Source organism: Crocodylus porosus, unplaced genomic scaffold (assembly GCF_001723895.1).
Source record: "Crocodylus porosus isolate Cpor-Errol unplaced genomic scaffold, CroPor_comp1, whole genome shotgun sequence".
NCBI classification, from domain to species: Eukaryota; Metazoa; Chordata; order Crocodylia; family Crocodylidae; genus Crocodylus; species Crocodylus porosus.
This window is the reverse complement of record NW_017728906.1, coordinates 152,897,081-152,913,861: the sequence shown is the minus strand read 5'-3', so window position 1 is coordinate 152,913,861 and position 16,781 is coordinate 152,897,081.

Sequence of the window (16,781 nt, the reverse complement as noted above, 5' to 3'; positions counted from 1 at the left end):
AAGGGGAGAGGAGCTCGTTCGCAAGCGCCGCGCATGCGCCTGCCATCTGAGCGTGCTCCGTAGGTGCCATGGAAGCCGCCCGCCCTGCGTCATGGCCACGCCCGCTGCCAGGCGCCGCTTCTCCTGACCCCCGCGGGGGAGGGGCCGAGGGCGGGGCGCTGCTGCTGCCGGGACTGGCCGGGTCGGGCCGTGCGGTCTGGGTTCCGGGCCCTTCAGCCTGGGTTGCCCGCTCCCCCCCACACACGGGCACACACTGGGGGGCCCGCTAGGCAGCGTGTTATTGTATCCTCTGCTGCGTGCAGTTGCCTGGTGGAGAAGGTCGTGTGGTGTGGAGGACCTGCTTTGGTTTAATAAAATAAACGCTCTCAGACACATGCCTAGTGTAACACGGTGCTGAGGAAGTTGCTTCACTTCAAAGCTCATGAACCCTCAAGGCCCTGTGAGCTCCTAGCTAGCAGCTCCCCTGCCCTGGGCTGGCACAGGTATACAGGCCCCTGAGTTTGGAGGCTGGTCCTCCACTCCACCACTGCAGCTCAAACTGCTCCATTTGCCTCCCTTCCCTTCCCCTCTACCAGCCTCAAGGTGGCTGCACTAGAGTGGGGAGGGGGGTCTTGACTGGGCCAGGGCCCAGTACACAGTTAATCCAGCCCTGCCCACTGGCAACATGCTGAAGGACTGCAAGGCACTGGGAAGATGGCCCAGGACCTCTGAAGGGCATGAAGCAACATAGACCCAAACCCTGAGCCCATCCCAGGTGGTGGGACCAGCACAGCAATGGCTGCACCAGCCCAGCTCAATGTGTCCCCATTCAAGGATCATGATCATCTTCCTGATCCCTCTTAAACTTTTCCTTCTACAGGCATTAGTAACCTGCTCTTCGTTTTCATGGGCTTAATGTTCCACCAGTCAAGCTAGCCCCTGCTCTGCCATGCATGCTGCTCCTGGGAATGAAATTCCTGTCCCGCAGCCCTGCAGACTGGTTTTTAACTCATTCCAATTAAGTCCTATTTGTTTTGGATTTGATCTTAAACTGAAAAATACAGCCTGTGGCCCCTACTCATAAGTAAAGCTTATCATTTATTTTTAAAGGGGGGAAATGTATTGTTTGGTAGGTGGAGATGCACCCCTTTTCAGAATTCTAGATCCAGCCATGAGTGTGCCTCTGCAGACTCAAAGACCCAGATATGACTCTCAGTCCCCTTACTCTGCTTGTGAGTTCATTGATGCTCTATCTATCTCCTGAATCAGTCTATTAAAGGGAGGTTAGGTCTAGATTCTAGAAGTTCCAGTGCCACTTCAAGATCCTGTTGCTGTATAGATTTGCTGTAGTTAATCAAGCAGGCAAGAGACTTCCAAGATTGCAGTGGAGAAGTCAATACTGAATAAAGGTTTGATACTGGCAAGAAGAATTTGTACTTTTGCCTCATTTCGTATGTGGAAGCAGGGTGCCAAAATGGTCTTGGTCAAGCCCTAGGGCATGAGCTCAGGATGAAGCCTGTTGTCCTTTTGTAAAGAGAAATTTAGGAAGGCCTCAGAGAACCAGCCTTCCAATTCTCACTTGGTAGATGAAATAGTCTGCAGAGCAGCAGCCCTCACTGGTACTGAGCCTGGCTCCAACCCTGGCACAACGGGAACAGGCAGAGATCACTCTGGAATAGTCCTTGGCAGTGAGGCGATTTTTTTGTACATGCAAACACCTCAACTCAGGGTGCTTTGAAAAGCACCTGGCGCTGTGACACATGCAGTTGTATAAATGGCGAAATGCACATCAGCACATAGAAAACAGCAGCAGTGTGCTTTTGAACTACAACACCCTGGAGGTGCTTCACTTCAAAAACACGCCACCACCATTTTCTGTGTGCTGGAGTACATTTCACCACTTACGCAACTGCATGTGGCACAGTACGGTGCATGTTACCTCGCATGCAGATTGGACTCAATCATGTTTGCTCCAAAGCAGTAGATCTCTGGTGTGTCATGGAACAGAAAGGTATGTGTATAATGCCTGAGATGTCCACAGTTGGCCCCACTGGCACTTTCCAGGGAAAAGATGTCTTCCTCCTCACCATCACTAGGACATGCTATTTTGCTAGAGCCATTCCTTATAAGCTCACTGAGCAATGCAGCTGAGTGGCCTAACACCCTCTACAGAAGCCAGCTTTTGGCTCTCAGGACTTGCATTTGCTTGACCAATAGTCTATCAGCTACTAATACGGGTATTGTTGTGCTCCTTCTGAAGCTTTTGGGGTTTGCTTTCCAAAAGCCTTTAAGATCCTGTGCTCCCTCTCCAGCAATCTGCCTGGCTAGACCACAGGTGCTGGAGTATCAGGAGGAGAGGAAACAGGAGACAGCCACTAGAAACAACAGCATGCAGTCTTGCCTCTCAAATACTACTCCTCCTGCTTGCCAAATGAAGTAATTACTTTGGCACTAATATTGTTGCTAGTTTGAAAGCTTTTCAGGAGCCTTGCTGCAGAATGTGACTTTCGCCCAAGCAGATCTAAGTATTTGTGATCCTGAGCATGAATTTTCCTGTATAGCCAAGCCCACTAAGGATCTAATGCAGTGATTTTCAACTAGGGTGCCATGACACCCTTTCAAAGGTGTTGCAGGGTGCCATACAATATTAGCATTGTTAGGTGGGCAAACACAAATTCACAAGATAAACCCAAATATTTCAAATAGGAATCCAAAGTGTCAAAAGCCACCTGTTGTGGGCTTTTTGACTTCTCATCAACCAAAGAATTGCTATATTATTTTTCTGTAGTTGAGAAAAAAATGTGAATACTTAGAGCTGATATTTTCCAAGGGGTTAAGTTGTGTCTGACGAGGGTACCTGGAGTCTAGAAAAGTTGAGAACCACCAATCTAAAGCCTTAGTGTGTGAATACAGAACTTTGGCAGCAAGGGAACAGCAATTAGCACTGCCACTGCTGCTTTGTTGCCAAATTTTTGGATCCTTGGGGATCCCTGCAGGCCAAATGACATGTCTTTGCTGGCCAGATCTGGCCTGCAGGCCACAGGTTGAGCACTCCTGACATAGGTTATAGGGGCCACCACAAAGTTCTCCCTAGGTTTAACACTCCCTTGTTTATAGGTGGAAGATTCTGGCATGTCCACCAGCTGATAAATTCCACAAACTGTTTGATATCTTGGTCTTCTAGGTGGCAGCAATCTGTATCATGAGCTCTAGAAACACCTTAAAATTGTCTGTGTGAAAAAGAAAGGGGATCTTCAACTTACCCTAGGTTTGAATGATTTTTTAAAAAGCGTTATCTATCTCTGCAGCTGATAGAAACCCATGTGTGCTCATCTAGAGAAGGCACAGAACTTGTGCAGCCCTGAAAGATGGCTGATCAAAGGTAAATTGGTCTTCCAAGCTTGAAGAGCAGTGCATATCTGCAATGGGATTCACACAGATGAGCGCCCCTCTCACACACAGTTACTATAGCACAAGTAGTTGTTCTAGCTCTGGAAACTAGGGCCTGTTTTCTGTAATGAGAAATAGGATTGTTGCTTGCTGAACAGGTAGTGACATTTTCATAGAGTTGTGCTTCCTACTGTCATTTGAAGACCTAGTAAGTAACGCCAAAAATAAAATGTCACTTTTGTACTTAATATTTGAAATGCTATTCCCTTCTGTTCTTCCTACCCAGAGGTGAGCCAAATATGCCAAGTTATTTCCCACCTTGTTTCTCCTTTGCATAGACTTCTATACCAATATTAGGTTGGTAGAAAGAGGGCAAGTAAATAATTGTATGTGACCCCTGCCAGCTTCTTACACTGGAGGATAGGATCCTGAAATCTGTCCCCAAAGGGCAGAGAGATTTTGAGAACACCAGGGATGAACTGAGAATATCTAATGCCTAGTGATTTATCAGGATGGTATCCCTCAGCTAAGATACGCATGGGGATGCTATATCACTGACATGGGTGCTGTCAAACATTCTGGGGAGGGACAAAATCAAGAAGAAATGGACAGGCTCCTAGTTGACATTCACCCTACTTGGCAGTGCCCTGATGGTACTCAAAACTCAGTTGTTGTTTCTTATTCACCTATAGTTGTTTGATAACGTAGCACATAATACCTACTGGAAATGATAATTTCCATAGCCCTGTCTGACTGTTCCCCTGCATTTCAGGAGACATCTCCAGATTTCCCTTGCATTCTGCCTCTGGTGTGTGTACAGATTTTCCTTGATTTACGTGGGTTCAATTTTTGTGAATTCGCTCTTATGCGATGACCCTTTTTATACCTGAAATTCGTTATATGTGAGGTAAATTTGCTGTTATGCGATCAGCGTAGGTGTGCTCCCCCCTCCCCCAAGCAGGTAAGTCTGTGAGTTTGTGAAGGGAGGGGAAGGGGCCGTAGAGCCAGGGCCTCACCACAGCCCCTGCTGCAGCTGCTCTGGGAGTTGCTGATGCCAGTGGTTTGCAGCTGCTGGGCTGCACCGTGCCCCAAACTCCCGGAGCTCAGTTTCCCCTGGGGCACCATTCCCTGAACCCCCTGGTGTGGCATAGCCCAGTGGCTGCAAATAGGCAGCATCCATGACTCCCAAGGCTCCCAAGGCTGCAGCAGGGGCGGGCAGCCACCTGCAGAGGAATGAGAGCAAGCTGGGGTCGGTGGCAGCACCAGGCTCTTCCCAGCACTCAGGGTGGGCTGTGGCAATGGGAAGGGGGCTGCTGCCTCCCCAAAATTTGCCATAGCCCCCCAGAACCTACCCTCCCAGCATTGCTGCTGAGCGTTGGGAAGAGCCTGGTGCTGCCGCCAGCCCCAGCCTGCTCTCAACCTGCTCCAGGCTGCTGCCCACCCCTGCTGCAGCCTTGAGTGTGGCGGATGCCGCCTGTTTGCAGCCGCTGGGCTGTACTGCGCTGAGTGGTTTGGGGCACAGTGCAGCCCAGTGGCTGCAGGGAGCTGACACTGGCTGCTCCCGGGGCTGCTGAAGCAGGGGCTGCGGTGAATGGGGAGAAGTGGGGTGAGTGGGGCTGCTGTCCACCCTGAGCACCGCAAAGAGTCCGGTGCAGCCCCAGGAGCCGCCTGCTTGAAGCCACTGGGCTGCACCGTGCCCCTTTCTTCCCTAGCTGCAGCCTCACTCCCTCACCACTGTGTGAACATATCCGTTTCATTGTAAACTGGGTTCACTTTATGCAAATAAAATTTATGCGCCATTCCCTGGGAACTGCATAAATAGAGGGAAACCTGTGTATGTTGAAGAGGTCCTGGTTATCCTAAGCAGACTCCATCTACCTGAGGTTCTCATCAAGGTTAAAGGTTGTTTGGGTGCCTTTGAGGCTGCCCAGGATGTGCTGGGGTTTAGTGGGGGCCTCCTTGACAAACATACTGATGTGCTCCTCATCACAGGAATAGGTACCATGATCATTACCAGAAGTGTTATTGTTGTCACTGGTATTCTTATAAGTTATCACACTACCAAAGTTCACTGCTTTGCTGCAATACAGTAATGCATCACAGAAATATTTCTCCCTCCTTAATTTGTTTTGCAAGTTGATTGCATATCTTGGGACTGGGATGTCTGTTGACAAGGTGGAACTGAATACATTTCTTCCCATAGAGGCCAGGAAAATCCAGCAGTTTCCAACAGGTCCATGCAGATGTATGGGATACAGCTACTATAATGGATATGTGACAGCAGCTCTGTGAAATAACCACAGGCTGGAATTTCAATAGGAGACAAGGTTCTTTCAATAAATCCAGTATCTTTTATTAGCCCAACTCAAATAGTTGGAAATATTCTTCTTAGCAAGCTTTAGGGAACAAACACCCTTCATCAGGCTGAGGCAGTCTGGAGATGGTCTGTGCTCTTCCTGGATGGAACGGTAAAGAAGCCAGAGACCAGTACAGTACATATGCAAGAAAGACAGTCAGTTAAAATGTAAATTGAGGTGGTCAGTAGGTGAGAGAGTGGTGCGGGGAAGGGGAATGAATGTTACTATAGTCACTGGATGAGAGACAGGAGGGTAGGGGGAAAAGGGAATGAGAATAGCTGATAAAAAGTGGAGGGTTGACCCAGGGAGTCAGATGCTAGGCAGGTTATGTATCATAAATCCAGTATCTATATTTAGTCCACAATTTTTTGTATCCAGTAGATTGATGAAGTTCATAGGCTTATCTGTGAAAGGTATTTTGTAAATTCCCTTTGAGGATTTCAATGGAGCACTTCTGGCAGCACACTTGTATTTAAACAGGAACATGACATCCAGTCAAGACAGACAGGGAAGACAGCTGAGGAGGATTTAAATTGTTCTCTTTTACAAAGGTGGCTGGTAGCCTCCATCTGAGATCAGTCTGGTTGTTTACAGTTCCAGCATCAATCATAATCATAAACTCACCATTGTCCTTTGAACTGGTTTGTAAACTCTTCAAAGAACAGACTCTCTTTGTATTTGTACAGGGCCTAGCACAATTAATTACTAGTCTTGGGAACACTGATGTGAGGTCCTAAAATGGGCCAAAATCTCCTTAATAAAATTGTGTGAGAGTCAGCACCTCTAATTATCACATAAATATCAGGGATTACTAACAGGAGTTAAAAAATAAACAAACCAGAAGACAGGCCAAATAAAAGGATTTAATTAGAACTATCTGGGAACCTAGTACCTGCATCTTGCAATTATTTAACTTCTGGAGTAAATAATATTATTAACTCTCCTACCCCAATTCCCAGAAGCCAGGGAAGATGGCCAACTTCACCTGCCAGGTCATCAAAAGAAACCACAAAGACAAGTCCAGGGTGCCCTAGACAGAAACTCAGGCTATATCATAGGAGTGTAGAATTTGAATCCAAATCACTAATCTACTTTTTAAAAGGTTGGTCATTTTAAATAACTCCTAAAATAAAAGCAAGTAGGCGTTTCTAATACAAGACAATTTATTAATATTAGGGTCTTATATTTACAGTTTCTCTTTCTACACCCATACAGGTGAGTTTTTCAGTGCCAGCATACAAAAACAATGCTTCTCTGATCATTTATTTTTTCCTCTGTGTGTACACAGTATATGCTGCTAACAGTGGTTTGCCATTCTGGAGTTAATTAGAATAACCTATTTAGTACTTCCTAAGGTTCTTGTTACATGCAGTCAGACAGAAGTATAATGAGATGACAACAAAGCTAGTTTCTCCTCTCATCAAGCTATGACTATCACAGACACATTCTCTAAAGACTATTCCATTCATTCCCAAAGGCTTTTTCCAAAACACGTTAAAAAAAAAAAATGTAGATGTGGTAGAAGCAACTTGATTTAATGTGCTTCATATGTTCTACTTTATGCCACCTATTTGTATTCTTCATACCACAGGCAGGAAGCAGAACCACCTTTTTGTTGTTGTATGGCAGACACACTGCACGACATCCTCTTTTAAAACAACCTAGTAGAAATCAGGGCAACCTTTAGTCTCCATTTGTAGTAATGTGAGGTAAGATTTTCTTTTATAGGAGTCTTAAAATCATCACCAAATACAAATCTTAAGAGGATAGAATTTGTAACATCTTATGATAGAAAAACTCCCTTTCAACTTGAAAGGAATTTTTTTAAGTACCAAATGAGAAATTCTATTCTAGGGAAGCATGCCTTTATAAAAAAATGCCTTTTCTTAAAGGATTTTTTGTTTAATTTTTCTTGATGGGTAGACATTTTCATATGCTCTTTTTTTGTATCTCCTAAAACTGTTCAGCACTTTATTCATCCCTTTGAGATTGGACTTTATTTACTGACTTCTCTCTTTATAAAATATTTAATTGTTGCATCTTTTAAAGAGATGCATCTAGCTTCAAATGTAGACACAATGATTTCCCACAGCTTCTCCCCCTCTTTCATGAGCAATGCAGCCACTATGTGCTTGTTCAGTATAATCTTAGGGACAGTACCCATTTCTATAATTGTTAAATGATGTAAAGGTGTTTCTGTTTACAGCTGATTTTTCAGTTATGAAAATCCACCAGACAGAGCATGGAACTTTTCAAGGCACTTTTTCTCTAAAAGGGGCATGACTATAGCATCTAGGACATGTTGGTGTCGCTTGGTATCATCTTAATTATTTATCTCTTAATTTTGGTCTCCAAAATTATTTGTCTTTTAAAAATTGCCACTTTTTTTTTATAAACTTAAAAAAAAATCCAAATTCCCCAAAACAGGAGCAAGGAACCTATAGCAACTGAGATTCCTCAGCTTCTCGTGCACCTGGGGCACTGTTGGATGGACAGGTCAAAAGCTATGCTGAGTAGCCTTGGATTGAGGCATATAGCTGAACTGATTAAGAGAAATTCAGTCAGAACTATTCTGCTGTCTACAGGAAAGTACGGACCCACCTTATCCACACTTATCCCTCCTAAGAGAACACAACATTTAGTAAATCATCTTTAGATACTACAAATGGTCAAACATATGGACACGTTCCTTCCCTCCATCCAATTATAAATATATAACTGGCTGGAGCTGCTAGATCGACCTTGTTCTTACAGCTTTGTAAGAACAGCACTATGTTCTCTCTAGCTACTCCCCCAGGCCCAACATACTTAAGGGACTCTCCATTTCAGTCTTCCCTGTCTCTATAGAGAAGAAAAGCCAGCCAGCAAGTCCCATACCTTCTTATGATGTATGCCAGGTACTCGATGATTGGGCCCTGAGAGCAAGATGAATGGGATGGGGCCAGATGGCAGGCTGGATTAGATCCTGCATGGCATGATCTGGCCCCAGTGTCCTGTGCCACCCCCACACACTGGGATTAGAGTGCCATGCCACCTCTGCCTGGCCCTGTGCTGGGATCAGAGTCCCAAGCCATTTCTGCCCACTCCCATGTACCAGGATCAAGGCTCCAAGGCCCCATGCTCCCTCCACTTGGCCCCACGTGCTCAGATCAAGGTCCTGTCCTACCTCCACCCTGGCTCTCCATGCTGGGATCAGGGCTCCAGAGCTGTGCATACCACTACCACCAGGCCCCTCCACTGGGATCATGCCCCGTGCTGTCCTCCATGCACAGGGGTATGGCCTGTGGAGCTCCTCACAAGCCTGTGGTGAGGCCTACAGGCTCAACAATCCCGTGCCAGGGACCGGATCTAGCCTGTCGGCTGCAGGTTGAGCACCCCTGGTCTCTGGCTACTAAAATTCATTGGCTTGAATAGAGAAAAGAGGAGATACTCTTTATAAATGACACATCATTTAAAACAATCGCATCCAACCAGTTCTTAAATCAGGATGTGAAGGGGGTTAGGCTGGGTTATATAGTGGATAATTAAGGTTACATGAGGTTCAGCCTTTGTGACTTACCAGTTCACAAAAAACAAACAAACAAACAAACCCCCCCCAGGTTCCTGTGGTACAGCCATCTGTACACCCACTGAGCACCGTCACAAACTGGCTTTCCTGTTTGCTTCCTCTTTTTTTTTTTTTATTTATAAATAGCTGACAGACAGTACTAGCATTTTTCTTTTTAAGACTTGGGGAGCAAATCATAACTTCATGCCCAAAACAGGTTTCAGCACTTTGACCATTGCCTCATGTACTGCATGTTCCCCCATATCCCTTTGGAAAGGCAAAATGGAAAACAGTATTTAATGGAGCTGCTTCTCAGCACAAACACAAGCCAAATGCTTGTGAGCCAAGTAGGCAAGAGCTGCTAGCCTTCCAGTTTCTTCAGCAACCACATGGCATGGAGCTAACTTATATCTAAGTAAGCTTAATCTCAAATGTAACCTGGGCTTCAGATGGTGAAGGAGGGGTTGGAAAATAACTAACTATCTGGTTCTGTTGAAGGAGAGGGGAAATGTAATCCAAGCACAGAAGATCTGGAAAGTACTCCAACTATTAATAAAAGAAGAAAATGAATTACACATATAAAGACTTGCTGGGAGGTAAGAAGCAAAGGGTGAGAGAACTGGAGTGAAGGGTTTGGAGTAGATTCACTGAATTTAGGCTGGAGCGGACCTTGGAAGATTATCAGGTCCAGCCCCCCTGCACCGAGCAGGAAAGACAACTGGGGTCAAGTGACCCCAGCAAAGTGACCGTCCAGTCTCCTCTTGAAGATTTCCAAGGTAGGCAATTGCACCACCACTGGAGGTAACCTATTCCACAGTGTGGACACCCTACCTGTGAAGACGTTTTTCCTAATGTTGACCATAAAATGGTCTTCCAGGAGTTTGTGACCATTGCTCCCAGTTTTCCCCAAGCGTGCCCTGGTGAACAGTTGCTCATCGAGCCCTTGATATATGTCCCTGATGTAGCAGTAAGCTGCTACCAAGTCCCCTCTCAGCCTTCTCTTCTTCAGGCTGAAGTCCCAGGTTCCTCAGCCTCGTATGGCATGCCATGCAAGTCTCTGATCATACAGGTGGCCCTTCTCTGGACTCTTTCAAGCTTTCCCACACCCTTGTTGAAGTGCAGCACCCAGAACTGGACACAGTACTCCATCTACAGTCTCACCAACGCCAAGCAAAACAGAAGAATCACTTCCTTGGTTTTGCTGGAGACAAATGGATTGATGCATGCCAGAGTATTATTTGCCCTCCTGGCTGCAGTGTCACACTGCCAGCTCATGTTCATACTATGGTCAATTATTACCCCCAGGTCTCTTTCATTCATAGTGCTGGTTAGATTGGCACTGCCAAGCCTGGAGGTGTGTAGGAGATTGTTCATTCCCAGGTGGAGCACTTAATATTTCACAATGTTAAACCTCATCTGGTTCTGATCCGCCCAACTTGCTAGCTTGTCTAGGTCCACTGGTATCTTGCAGCCTATCTTTAAGCATTATCACGCTTCCCCATAACTTGGTGTCATGATTATTGGGATAAGTGGCAGAGGAAGGAAGGGGGATTATGGTGGGGCCAACTAAGGACAGGTGGCAAAGCTCCAATAATGGGCAGTGTGGAATACAATGAGGGGGTAATGTGGAAGTAGACTGACATGTTGAATGCTGAGGATTAGGGGCTGTGGCACCTATTAACCTGCATTTTCCTCTTCCATGCATCATCGAGTGCCTTCCAGGGGTGTCTGCTCCAGACCACCACAGCTTTGTCTGGTCTCCAAGTGTCCCTCAAAGCCAGCCCAGACATGACTTCTAGAGCACAGGGGGAGCCCAAGCCACTTTCTATTCTATGCCCATGGCCTTTTCATCTCGCACCTTCTCTAGTGCTTTGTTACCCTGACTTAAGGAACTGTGACAGAGAGACTTTCATCTCTTGCTGGAAAGATCCAGCACAACCTGACTTTTCAAGCAGCAAGCTGACAGCTTTGCTTCAATAAAGGCATTTACTGGGGCAAAGACCAACCAGCTAGAGATTTTCTGCCTAGGAAAGGCTACAATGAGGAAGCCTCTGCCTATTTAGGCTGATCAAAGTCCTAATTCAACAGTAGTATGGACATGTACCATTGCCCTTCCTGGCTCTGCAACAGGCACAGAGCATTTTCATCTGGACGCAGTAACACCTAGTTGTAAAGCACTGAGGTAGGTTGAGGCAGCACCAACAGTGCTTCTCAACCAGGAACCCCTGCATTTCAGAAGTGGTGAAGGGGTGCTTTGGCTCCAAAAAAGTTGCGAACCACTGCTCTCTGTACAGACTAATGAGGTAAACCAAATCATGGAACATTATAAAAACATGAACACAGACAACACAAAACTATTACAATGAATCATAATCCATCACACTATTTAAATGCTGAGTTCTGCAGGGACCCCTCTTGGCCCAATGTGTCAGAAGCTGGGGTGACCCTGCAAGACAGAGGCATGGCCAACTACCAGGCCAGAAGCATGTCTAAGGAGGCCTCACTGAAGCAAAGGCAAGTAGAACACAGTTGAGGTACATGGCCTAGTTCAACATACAGCTTGAGCTACAGAATTAAGGAAGCATGTAACCACCCAATACACTGCTGACTGCACTGTGTAAGTAACCATACTGAGTGCCAGACAGCAAGGGACTACATTTAATGTACTAACGGGCTTCTAGAACAGCTTAATAGAAGGATATCAAGTAGATTATGAGCTGGAAATGGTGTTAGGTAGTGGGGCGGGGGGAACTGTTATGACAGTGGCGGGGAAGCAACCTTTTTAGCTAGCATGCCACATATTAGCCCCACATTCTCCCTGAGTGCCACCCTGATGTCCTTCTCCTGCCAAATCTGCTACTCTTTTCTCCTGTATCTGACACTGTGCTGCCTGTCCCCTCTCCAATCTGCTGCATGCCACACACAAACGCTGCCTGTGTCTCTTGTGCCATGCTTGTAGGGATATTAATGGAGGAGGTTAGAGAAGAAGAGGCATGCACCAGACTCTCAGGTGTTAAAATTGCTTTAACCACAGTGTAATAAAACTGTTCAGATTTGGGGACACAGTCCATGTTAGACTTGGTGGGATAGCTCACATGACTGAAGTCCTGTCATGGTAGGGTATAAACTCTTCAGAAAGGACAGGCAGGGGAGAAGAAGAAGAATTGTACTTTACATAAAAGAGCTGATTGTTCAGAGCTCCAGTACGAAACTGGAGATAGGACTGTTGAAAGTCTCTGGGTTAGGGTTAGAGGGGAGAGCAAAGGTTACATCATGGTGGGTGTCTGCCACATACCACCAGACCAAGAGGATGAGGCTTCCTTCAAACTGCTATCAGTAGTTTCTTGATCAGGGGCCCTGGTTCTTATGGGGATCTTCAAGTCACCCTGACACTGGGAGAGCAATATAACCGTGCTCAGGCAATCCAGAAAATTTTTGGAGAGTGTTGAGGACAACTTCCTGGTGCAAGTGTTGCAGAGACCAACTAGAGGCCATGCTCTTCTTGACCTGCTGCTCAAACAGGGAAGAATTGGTGGGGAATATAGAAGTGAATGGCAATAGTGACCATGCAATGATTGAGTTTAGGATCCTGAAGGAAGGAAAGAAGGAGAGCAGCAGAGTACAGACCCTGGACTTCAGAAAAGCAGACTGATGCACTCAGGGAACTGATGGGCAGGATCCCCTGAGAGGCCAGCCTGAGGGGAAATGAAGTCCCAGAGAGCTGAGCTGGCTGCATTTTAAAGAGACCATACTCAAGGCACAGGGATAAACCATCTTGATGTGCTGGAAGACTAGCAAATATTGCAGAAGACCAACTTGGCTCAGGCTTAGCAGGGAACTCTTCAGTGAGCTAAAACACAAAAAAAAAGCTTACAAAAAGCTCAAACTTGTACAGACCAGTGGGGGGGGGGGGGGTATAAAAGTAATGCTTTGGCATGGGAGAATGAAATAAAGAAACACAAACCACAACTAGAGTTGCAGCTAGCAAGGAACATGAAGAGTACCAAGAAGGATTTCTACAAGTATGTAACAAAAGGAAGATCAGGGAAAATGTGGGTCCCTCACTGAATGGGGGAGGCAAACTAGTGACAGATGATGCAGAAAAGGCTGAAGTTCTCAACGCATTTTTCACCTCAGTCTTCACAGGCAAGGTCAGCTCCCAGACTACTGCACTTGGCAGCACAGTTTGGAGAGGAGGTGAGCAGACAGCAGCAGTGAAAGAACAGGTTAGGGACTGTAACAGGGTGGCCTCCTCATCAGGTCTCTGTCAGTCCCCCTGCTCCAAAGGTAACCACCCACTTCACTCTCCTGCCATGCCTTGATGGAAAAAGTATGAGAGTTGTTATTAAGGCAGGAGGCTGCCCATTACTTGCCCTGCTGCCAAGGGCCTAATACTGGTTCTGACCTCCCCTCCATGGGTCCCATGCCTCGCAGATGTTACTCTGTGTTACTTCTATGGCCAGAGCAAACTGGGTGCACAGTTGTAGCTCTTCTCTACAGCCCCAGAGGGCCACTCACATGCCACCGCTCTCTCACTAGGGTCCCATTTACTCTGCTGGCTCTCACCCAGCCTCTTCTATACTGCCCTCTCAGGGCCACATTCATTCTGCCCGGCCTCACCCAGCTTCAGGCTTAGCTCTCCTCGCTTTAGTCAGCCCCAGCGCAGTCTGTTGGGCGTCTCCTGCTACCCTCACCTGAGCGCTGAGCGATTCTATAACTGTAGGCCTATTTCACTCCTGGCCCCTCGTCAGGACATAATGCCTCCACTGGGCCTCCTAATAGTCACCCCTCTCACTCAGGGCCTTGCTAATCATCACCCCCAGGCTTTACCTTGCTACCTGGGCACAGCTCCAGGTCCCTCCTCCAGCCTGAGATCTGCCCCAGGGCTCCTTAATGAGCCTGGGTTCCCCCTGCTCGTTAGACCACCACCAGGGTTCTGGAGCTGGGGTTATTAGGTGCCCCAACCCACCTTTCACTGGGGAGGTAACTGGCCTGGCATTTCCTGGGGGCTCCCACACCACCCTTCTCCAGCAGGGTGCAGTTTTATGTCTTACCCAAGACAAAGGGTCACCTACACCCCTCACTCCTGCCCTTACCTCCTGATATTCCCAGAGCAGCCTCTCAGCCTGATGTTACTTCCTTCCTTCCTGAGCAAACTGTAGCCCAGCTTCTATCACTGGGCCAAAATGGCTACCCTTATCAGATACCTGGCTGCTGCCCATTTTCTGCCCTTAAAATGGCATGCAACAAAGGTGCACTGTCACAGGGACTGTTTAAAAAAGCTGGATGTGCACAAGTCCATGGGGCTAGACACAATGCCCCCAGGGGTGCTGGGGGAGTTGGCTGATGTGACAGCAGAGATCCTGGTCATTATCTTTGAAAGCTCATGGCAATTAGGAGTGGTCCTGGATGACTGGAAGAGGGCAAATATAGTGCCCATCTTTACAAAAGTGAAGAAGGAGGGGTACTACAGACCAGTCAGCTTCACATCAGTCCTTGGAAAAATCATGAAGCAGGTCCTCAAGGAATCTACTTCTAAGCATTTGGAGGACAAGAAGGTGATTAGGAACAGTCAGCATGGATTCACCAAGAGCAAGTCATGCTTGACTAACCTGATTACCTTCTATGATGAAATGACTGGCTCTATGGATGTGGGGAGAGCAGTGGATGCAATATCAAAAGCCCTGCTGAAATCAAGGTATGTGGTTTCCCACAACATTCTCATAAGCAAGCTACGGAAATACAGGTCAGATAAATAGACTGAACGGTGGATAAAAAACTGGCTGGATAGTTAGGCTCAAAGAGTAGCGATCAATACCACAATGTCTATTTAGCACATGGTAACAAGTGGTGTACCCCAGGGGTTCATCCTGGTGTCTGTTTTGTTTAAAGTCTTCATCAGCAAGTTTGCAGACGACACCAAGCTGGAGGGAGCAGTAAATACACTTGAGGGAGGGCTAAGATTTAGAGAGACATTGACATATTAGAGACCTGAACCAAAATAAATCTCAATAATAAGGACAAGTGCAAAGTCCAGCACTTAGGATGGAACAATCCCTTGCACTAGTACAGGCTGGGGACCAATTGGCTAAGTAGCAGCTCTGAAGAAGAGGACCTGGGAGTTACAGTAGACAATAAGTTGAATATGGGTCAGCAGTGTGCCCTTGTTGCAAAGAAGGCTAACAGCATTCTGGACTGCACTAGTATGAATGTTGCTGGCAAATGGAAGGAAGTGATTCTTACCCTCTGTTTGGCACTGTGAGACTGCATCTGTGTCCAGTTTTGGGCCTTCCACTCTAAAAAGGATGTAGACAAATTGGAGAGAGTCCATCAGAGGGCAACAAAAATGATTAAGCAGCTGGGACACGACTTATGAGGAGAGATAGAGGGAACTAGGCTTATTTAGTCTGGACTAGAGAAGATTGAGTGGGGATTTAATAGCAGTCTTCAACTACCTGAAGTGGTTTTGGAAGAGGATGGAGTTGAACTGTTTTCAGTGGTGGCAGATGATAAAACAAAGGGCAATGGGCTCATGTTGCAGCAAGGGAAGTTTTGGTTAGATATGAAGACAAACATTTTCACTAGGAAGTTAGTAAACCACTGAACAGATTATTCAGAGCAGTTGTGGACTCTCCCTACCTGGAGATTTTTAAGACTTGGCTAGACAAAGCCTTGGCTGGGATGATATTGTTAGGGATGGTCCTGCTTTGAGCAGGGGGTTGGACTAGATGACCTCCTGAGGTTCCTTCCAACCCTAATTTTCTATGAGTCTACACTTGCCTCTCACCAGATTTGTGGCAACTACACAGTTCTAACATTTCAAAGCATAGCTATCACATTCCTCCCACAGTAAGAGTGTGGGGAGGATGGGAGCAACACACAGTATCCTATACCTAGCCACTACAGCAGCTCTTCTTCAAACCTCTGTAGTAACTAAATACAATTGCCTAAACAAATCGCAACATCTCTCTCCTTGTTTAATCAATTAGCAAAATTCTATGACAAAGCACTTGGTTAATTCAGATTTAAAGCTGCCTGAAGATATCTTATGCTAATTTAAGGTACAAGTTCAACACAACTCAACATTTCTAAAGAAAAAAAATCTCAGGATACGAAGACTTGAGGTTCGCACCTATGCAACCTTAACTCTGCCTTCTTTGAACAATGTCCCAATTTATACTCAACTCCCTTTTGTGCTGTAGTAAATAAGAGCAACCTACACCTTCCACAGAGTTAAACCTATGTCTGCTAAGTTTTACAGTCTGTTTACAGCACCTTCTAATACTATGCTTTCACTTTCCATTAATGCATCCAACAAGTCACACACACTCAGCTAACTGACGACAATTCCTGTGGCAAGACAGCTCTGGTACCCCACTGGTGATCTAGCCAGTAAAAGGTAGAGCTCAAGACGCACTGAATTTTTCAAGGTGCAGTTCTTCTTTTCTTTGATCATGCAACAATGGCTCGGAAGGGTCATGCATACACCCCTTCCAGCCCAAAAGAGC